General features: G+C 48.4%; 1 long non-coding RNA gene across 1 annotated transcript; it reads right to left on the reverse strand.

Annotated features, from left to right (window-relative positions):
• Positions 1 to 1,207: 1,207 nt before the first annotated feature.
• Positions 1,208 to 3,683, reverse strand: LOC135559711 (uncharacterized). The gene is made up of 2 exons (XR_010458561.1): positions 2,879 to 3,683; positions 1,208 to 2,811 (listed from the first exon to the last, which is right to left on the reverse strand). It is a non-coding gene; the product is annotated as an uncharacterized LOC135559711 (long non-coding RNA).
• Between the last annotated feature and the right edge of the window lie 4,398 nt (positions 3,684 to 8,081).

Genomic DNA, 8,081 nt, shown 5'->3' on the forward strand with positions numbered 1-8,081 from the left:
ACTGCGGAAAACCAACTATCAATCACTTGTGTAGATGATGTATTTTCAGGTAGAGATCCCTCTTGATCACACATTCTTCAGTCTCTTACATAGCAGGCATAAAAGAAACAGACTGGACAAATAGGAACGCAATGGATTATGGTCATTGTAGTTAATTACCATGTTTTCTTGACTAAACTACATATAATGTTGGCCTGTTGGACACTACAACTTCCGACTAGATCGCAGAGTTGGGGTTTTGATCGAGAGAAACTGCGTATCACGCAGACTTAATTTAACTTAAACATTTTTTATTCAAAGCATTGAACTGCTGTTGGTCAATTAGTAAAAAAATAAAATAGGTTCATCGCTCAATACTAGTCCAAAATGGAACCCTTTTCTCTATAAATGCACTACATATAGGGAATAGGATGCCATTCGGGCCAGTGAGTCATGGTTAGTCACTACTAACCCTTCACAGTAGTGTCCCTCTTAAGGCTAGGGGGCAGTATTTTCACATCTGGATGAAAAGCGCCCAAATTAAACTGCCTGTTACTCAGGCCCAGAAGCTAGGATATGCATATAATTGGTAGATTTGGATAGAAAACTCTAAAGTTTCTAAAACTGTTAAAATACTGTCTGTGAGTATAACAATTGATTGGGCAGGCAAAACCCCAAGGACAAAATTGAGGTCATAGTATTTCCCCATTGGTTTTCTATTGAAAGCCCTGTTTAGTAGGAACCTGCTTGCAGTTCCTCTGGCTTCCACTAGATGTCAACAGTCTACAAATTGGTTGATGTTTTTCAATGGAGAAATGAAGAAGTACGGCTGTTCTTTGGAAGTGTCACTCAGGGTGGACAGGTGTTTTGGTGACCTGGAACGCGCTTCACGTCGTTTTAATCCACTATTGAACACAGTAAATTCAGTCTTAAATTTGATTGATTATTTACATTTTAGGTTGGATTAGAAACGACCAGTCATGGTTCTCACCAGTTTCATAACTAAATTGTAGAAGTTAATAGAAACAAATCAATAGATTAAAGTGATAATTTGTGATTTTGGCAATGAGGCCCTTTATCTATAACCTCCCCAGAGTCAGAGGAACTTGTTGATATAATTTATAGAAATGGTATCCAGTAGTTCCTCTGACTCTGGGTAAGTATATCAAGGGTTTAGTTGCCAAAGAACCCAAGGTAATGCTTGAAGAAATAAAAACAGGAAACAGAAGGATTTCAGTGAGCTTTATTTTTCAACCAAAAGTGTCATTTCTGATATGAACCATCGGGACCACGACACAGAAGACATTTATTTATTTATTATTATTTAAACACAGCTCCACTGAGAAACAGCCAATTCCCAAAAATGTAAATGCTTTCTTTCACTTAAATTTGGTTTTGAATTTTTAACTTCTAATCCAACTGACATCGAGTTACAAAATAAAAAAAATGGTCCAAATTTAAAGGGAACAGTTATATGAAACAAGTTGTCTACCCAGAACCTTGCTTGTGGATATTCTAATTGTTTAAATATCTTAACAGTATCCCCCCCCCCGGGACACATCCATCCCACCCAGAAATAAAACTGACACATCTAGTCAGAGGCATCCGCCACTGCATCCAAATGGAATCCTACTCCCTACATAGCGCACTACTAACATAGACCTCTGGTCTAAAGTAGTGCACTATATAGGGAGTAGGGAGCCATTTAAAGACTTGATAAGATCTCCTCTCCAACCCTCCCTGACATGCTAGTGATCTTACAAGACAACATTTTCCAACAATAGTGTACAACCCTGTCCAGAACCAATCCCTGGCTTCCTCCTGGTTGTACATCTTGACAGAACGATGTAGATTTTAGGTGAAGCTCCACCCCAAACAGCTACAGAGCTTCACCTACACCTGTCCTGCCATGTCATGTCAGACCTGCACAAGGTTAGAGGAGAGCCTGGTCAAAGAGCTGTTTCTGCCCTGGCCCTACTCATCACTCCAAAACCTAACAAATCCATAAGGAGTTGGAATGGGCAGGAACAGACTGCCAACCAGGCTAGCGCCGAGGGGGGTACGGTTAGGGGTTGATACTGGAGGGGGACGTGGTGTCACATCAAGGGAGGTGTTATCGATGCATCAGGGCAGCTTGTAGTAACCCTCCCACCCCAAAATAAAAACCCTTGAAGGAGGAGACCATTTCCTGGTGTATCATATATCCAATTTAAATTAATCTTAAAAAAAAAAAAAAATGCAAGATGCTCCTCGTCTCCTCCTTCAAGATCAGAAACCAGACTCCACTGGGAGGGACAGCCACAACCAATCACACTAGAGTTATGGTAAAATGAGAGCATGTCATAGGCTGCTTGCCAAATAGCACCCCAATTATTTATGTAGTGCACTACATTTGACCAGAGCCCTATGGCTTGTGCACCAGGACTAGGGAACTAGGACAGATGGGCTAGGGAACTAGGACAGATGGGCTAGGGGACAAGGACAGATGGGACAAGGACAGATAGGACCAGGGGACAAGGACAGATGGGACCAGGGGACAAGGACAGATGGGACAAGGACAGATGGGACAAGGACAGATGGGACCAGGGGACTAGGACAGATGGGACCAGGGGACTAGGACAGATGGCCCCAGGACACTAGGATAGATGGACCCAGGACACTAGGATAGATGGACCCAGGACACTAGGATAGATGGACCCAGGACACTAGGATAGATGGACCCAGGACACTAGGATAGATGGACCCAGGACACTAGGATAGATGGACCCAGGACACTAGGACAGAAGAGCTAGGGGACTAGGACAGAAGAGCTAGGGGACTAGGACAGATGACCTAGGGGACTAGGACAGATGACCTAGGGGACTAGGACAGATGACCTAGGGGACTAGGATAGATGGACCCAGGGGACTAGGATAGATGGACCCAGGGGACTAGGATAGATGGACCCAGGGGACTAGGATAGATGGACCCAGGGGACTAGGACAGAAGAGCTAGGGGACTAGGACAGATGACCTAGGGGACGGGCTGTGGCTACAGCTGCCAGTGGGGCTGAAACATACAGTAAATATAAAACCAGGCAGCTGCCAAAGTGCCTGTGGTTTGACCCTGGTTTGACCCTGTTCTCTCATCTAGTCACTTTAAATGTGTAACGGCCCTTCCTGCAGTGGCCCACCCTTTCCAATATAAACCTTAAAAACCATCCCAAAAACTAGATGCGTTTTATTCTGGGTCTACAATAGACCAGAGAAAACAGGGGTCACAGTCCCAACCAATGACAAAGCAGGGGTCACAGTCCAAACCAATGACAAAGCAGGGGTCACAGTCCCAACCAATGACAAAGCAGGGGTCACAGTCCCAACCAATGACAAAGCAGGGGTCACAGTCCCAACCAATGACAAAGCAGAAAGACCACAGCATGTACATTCTCCCAACACTGTAGTTCAACTTGGTACAGATTGAATTTCTTTTTGACAACAGCATGTAGATACACACATTTGTAGACATCCAATATTTGTCATCGGAAAAGAGAAACAGAAAGAGCATCTCACCATCTTGTTTTCAGGGATCCCCAAAGCAACATGGAACAGCTAAACACAACCTGAACAGAGGTTGATCTGGGGAAAGTTTAGAAAATACAATACCAAAAGCCATGACCTCCCCATCCCCAGGAGCCTCCCAACCCCCCATCATGGCCAGGAGTGACCCCTCCCAATCCCCCCCTCTCTCATAGCCAGAAGTACCCCTCCCAATCCCCCACCCCCCCCCATGGCCAAGAGACACCCCTCCCAATCCCCCCTCTCTCATAGCCAGAAGTACCCCTCCCAATCCCCCCACCCCCTTTCATGGCCAGGAGACACACCTCCCAATCCCCCCCTCCCCGGGCCAGAAGACACCTCCCCAATCACCCCTCCCAAGGGCCAGAAGACACCCCTCCCAATGGCCAGAAGACACCCCCTCCCAATCCCCCCCCACCGGGCCAGAAGAACCCCCCAGGGCTAGAAGACACAATCCTCCAAGAGACACCCCTCCCACTCCTCCCCAAGAGACACCCCTCCCAATCCTCCCCAAGAGACACCCCTCCCAATCCTCCCCAAGAGACACCCCTCCCAATCCTCCCCTCCCAATCCTCCCCAAGAGACACCCCTCCCAATCCTCCCCAAGAGACACCCCTCCCAATCCCCCCCTCTCTCATAGCCAGAAGTACCCCTCCCAATCCCCCCCCCCCCCCATGGCCAAGAGACACCCCTCCCAATCCCCCCCTCTCTCATAGCCAGAAGTACCCCTCCCAATCCCCCCCCCCCCTTTCATGGCCAGGAGACACACCTCCCAATCCCCCTCCCCGGGCCAGAAGACACCCTCCCCAATCACCCCTCCCAAGGGCCAGAAGACACCCCTCCCAATGGCCAGAAGACACCCCTCCCAATCCCCCCCACCGGGCCAGAAGAACCCCCCCCAGGGCTAGAAGACACAATCCTCCAAGAGACACCCCTCCCACTCCTCCCCAAGAGACACCCCCTCCCAATCCTCCCCAAGAGACACTCCCAATCCTCCCCAAGAGACAACCCCTCCCAATCCTCCCCAAGAGACACCCCTCCCAATCCCCCACCCCCTTTCATGGCCAGGAGACACACCTCCCAATCCCCCTCCCCGGGCCAGAAGACACCCTCCCAATCCCCCTCCCAAGGGCCAGAAGACACCCCTCCCAATGGCCAGAAGACACCCTCCCAATCCCCCCCACCCCTCCCAAGGGCCAGAAGACAACTCCAAGAGACACCCTCCCAATCCTCCCCAAGAGACACACCCTCCCAATCCTCCCCAAGAGACACCCCTCCCAATCCTCCCCAGGGCCAAGAGAAGATCCTCCCCCACCCCCAGGAGACACCCCCCTCCCCAGAAGACACCCCTCCCCAGGGCCAGAAGACCAGGACACCCCCCTCCCCAGAAGACACCCCTCCCCCCAGAAGACCAGAGACACCCCTCCCCCCTCCCAATCCTCCCCCACTCCCAGGAGATAGCCCACCCCCCCTCCCCAGAAGACACCCCCTCCCCAGAAGACACCCCCTCCCCAGAAGACACCCCCCCTCCCCAGAAGACACCCCCTCCCCAGAAGACACCCCTAGATGCTCAGAGCTGCTGTAGCTTAAAGCTCTAATATTCTCCATGTGGCAGACAACAGAAATTCTTCAAGGCCTTTTCACCTCAACTCAGACAGGGATCCTTCACCCAACTCTGGTGTAAAGAGGGCAACACATGGTTTTTAATACGCCCCCCCTCCCCTCCCAAACTGCAAGTCTATTATCCTCCTGTTTAGGGTTAAAACAAAAGGAAACACATCTGTAGTCCAGCAGGCCGGTTTCAGTAGAGGGACGGCCTAGCAGTCGGTGTGTTGGCCTGTTACTTGTCACCATAGTAACTCACTGAAACGCAGTGCGTCCACACCACCGAGGATCTAACCTCATATTGTACAACACAAAACAAAAAACGGTGTGTAATTCTAACCAGTTGACTTGCGTGATGCACAGAAACACTTTTTTCCCCTGCTACATTGAGGGGTCTGATGGTTTGTTCAGATACAAAGCAACTGTTTAACGTGAGGGAAGAAAGATAAAAATGTGTAATGTTGTCTAATACTTGCAGCTATAGTGACGTCCCCATTGCCGATCACACAGACCAACATAACATCTAGAGTGTAGATCAGATACCCATTCAGATACATCTAGAGTGTAGATCAGATACCCATTCAGATACATCTATAGTGTAGATCAGATACCCATTCATATACATCTATAGTGTAGATCAGATACCCATTCATATACATCTATAGTGTAGATCAGATACCCATTCAGATACATCTATAGTGTAGATCAGATACATCTATAGTGTAGATCAGATACCCATTCATATACATCTATAGTGTAGATCAGATACCCATTCATATACATCTAGAGTGTAGATCAGATACCCATTCATATACATCTAGAGTGTAGATCAGATACATCTAGAGTGTAGATCAGATACCCATTCATATACATCTAGAGTGTAGATCAGATACCCATTCATATACATCTATAGTGTAGATCAGATACCCATTCATATACATCTATAGTGTAGATCAGATACCCATTCATATACATCTATAGTGTAGATCAGATACCCATTCATATACATCTATAGTGTAGATCAGATACCCATTCATATACATCTATAGTGTAGATCAGATACCCATTCATATACATCTATAGTGTAGATCATATACGTCATCACTCCTCAGAGCCAATTTGAGCTGCACTGCAGCAAGTTGCTTCAACTACATGATACAATATTCATTTACCTTTTTTTTATAATAATAATAACAGTCACTCTCTTTGCAGGGATTGTGGGGAGTGGCTTGTTGAGTCAGTCGAAGGAGGAAAGGCTGGTGATGAAATTAACATTATGCTGCTCTGATCGTTATTCCACCTGTCTAGAGGGACATCCTGTCAACACAGGAAGGAAAATAGAGGAATATTTATTTAAACAATACATCTAAACTTAAACGTAACAGGGTCGAACAACTGCATTGATTATTAAATGTCAAGGGTGAAACTGTGGTTTAATCTGTGCTTTGGCTAAAAGCACAAGGAACACATTTCATCATACACAATGTGACAATTAAATGGCCGTAGACTACAGCCGAACACACAGAGCGCTCTTCTAGAAATCAGAACTTCACTGACTAAACAGGCCATCGTCGTTGCAGCTCATTCTGTGAAGGGGGTTTAAAAAAAAAAAAATAAAAAAAGGGAAAAAATATCAAAACATAAAGATGCATCAGCTCACATCGTCATCCTCAACATGTCAACCAGCCGTTTAAACTGGTTCTTAAAACAATATTATTAAAAATCAAATCAAGTATTTACAAAGTGTACAGGGTGCCAAGGTGGTTTAGCTGTGGCACGTCAAGGAGAATAAAGTGGAGGGACCAACTGCCCACCCAGAAGAACGTCAAAACTGCAACAACACCCATTTCTTCTCGTTTGCATCGTACGGTAGGTAGATAAGTCCTCCCAAACAGGAAGGAACCCCCGGACACTCCGCGGAGGGTGGAGCTACTTAACGTTCCAGTTCTAGAATCAGGAAGGAAACCCCCGGACACTACGCGGAGGGTGGAGCTACTTCACGTTCCAGTTCTAGAATCAGGAAGGAAACCCCCGGACACTCCGCGGAGGGTGGAGCTACTTAACGTTCCAGTTCTAGAATAGATCAGTTCTTAGTGTTCTGATTGTGAAGCTGGAGGGGGAGGATCCTAATGAACTAGTCTGTGTTCTAATAGGAGCCTCTAAACATCCTGCTTGTTGAGCTGTCATCTTCATCCAGGGCCTTTCTCTGCCGTGGATTATCTTCATATATACTTGTCAATATTCTGGGGACCTGCAGCCAAGCCAGCAGCAGAACATATTTCATCCACCCTCCATCCAACTATAGAAAAACGACCTAAACCTTGATGCAATGTGTCTTACTGAACATCAAAAGTGGTAGGATGGGTGTTGATTCAACGTGTGGAACATAAAGTGATGTTACGTGATGAGTAACACCGTGGGTGGACGGATGTTTCCACATAGAGACGGACGGGTTATTACTTCAGAACAAGCTGCTTGTTAAGGCACTTCATACAAAGAGCTACAAACAAAAGGACAACATAAAGGAGGTGGATAGGAAAGGTAGGAGGGAGGGAGGGGCCGGGCAGGGAGAGGAGGAGGGAGGGAGAGGCCGGGCAGGGAGAGGAGGAGGGAGGGAGAGGCCGGGCAGGGAGAGGAGGAGGGAGGGAGAGGCCGGGCAGGGAGAGGAGGAGGGAGGGGAGAGGGAGAGGAGGGAGGGAGAGGCCGGGCAGGGAGAGGAGGAGGGAGGGAGGAGGGGCCGGGCAGGGGAGAGGAGGAGGGAGGGAGGGGCCGGGCAGGGGAGGGGCCGGGCAGGGAGAGGAGGGGCCGGGCAGGGAGAGGAGGGGCCGGGCAGGGAGAGGGAGGGGCCGGGCAGGGAGAGGAGGGGAGGGGCCGGGCAGGGAGAGGAGGAGGGAGGGGCCGGGCAGGGAGAGGAGGAGGGAGGGGCCGGGCAGGGAGAGGAGG

This window comes from Oncorhynchus nerka, linkage group LG14, assembly GCF_034236695.1.
Source record: "Oncorhynchus nerka isolate Pitt River linkage group LG14, Oner_Uvic_2.0, whole genome shotgun sequence".
In the NCBI taxonomy this organism is placed as follows: domain Eukaryota; kingdom Metazoa; phylum Chordata; class Actinopteri; order Salmoniformes; family Salmonidae; genus Oncorhynchus; species Oncorhynchus nerka.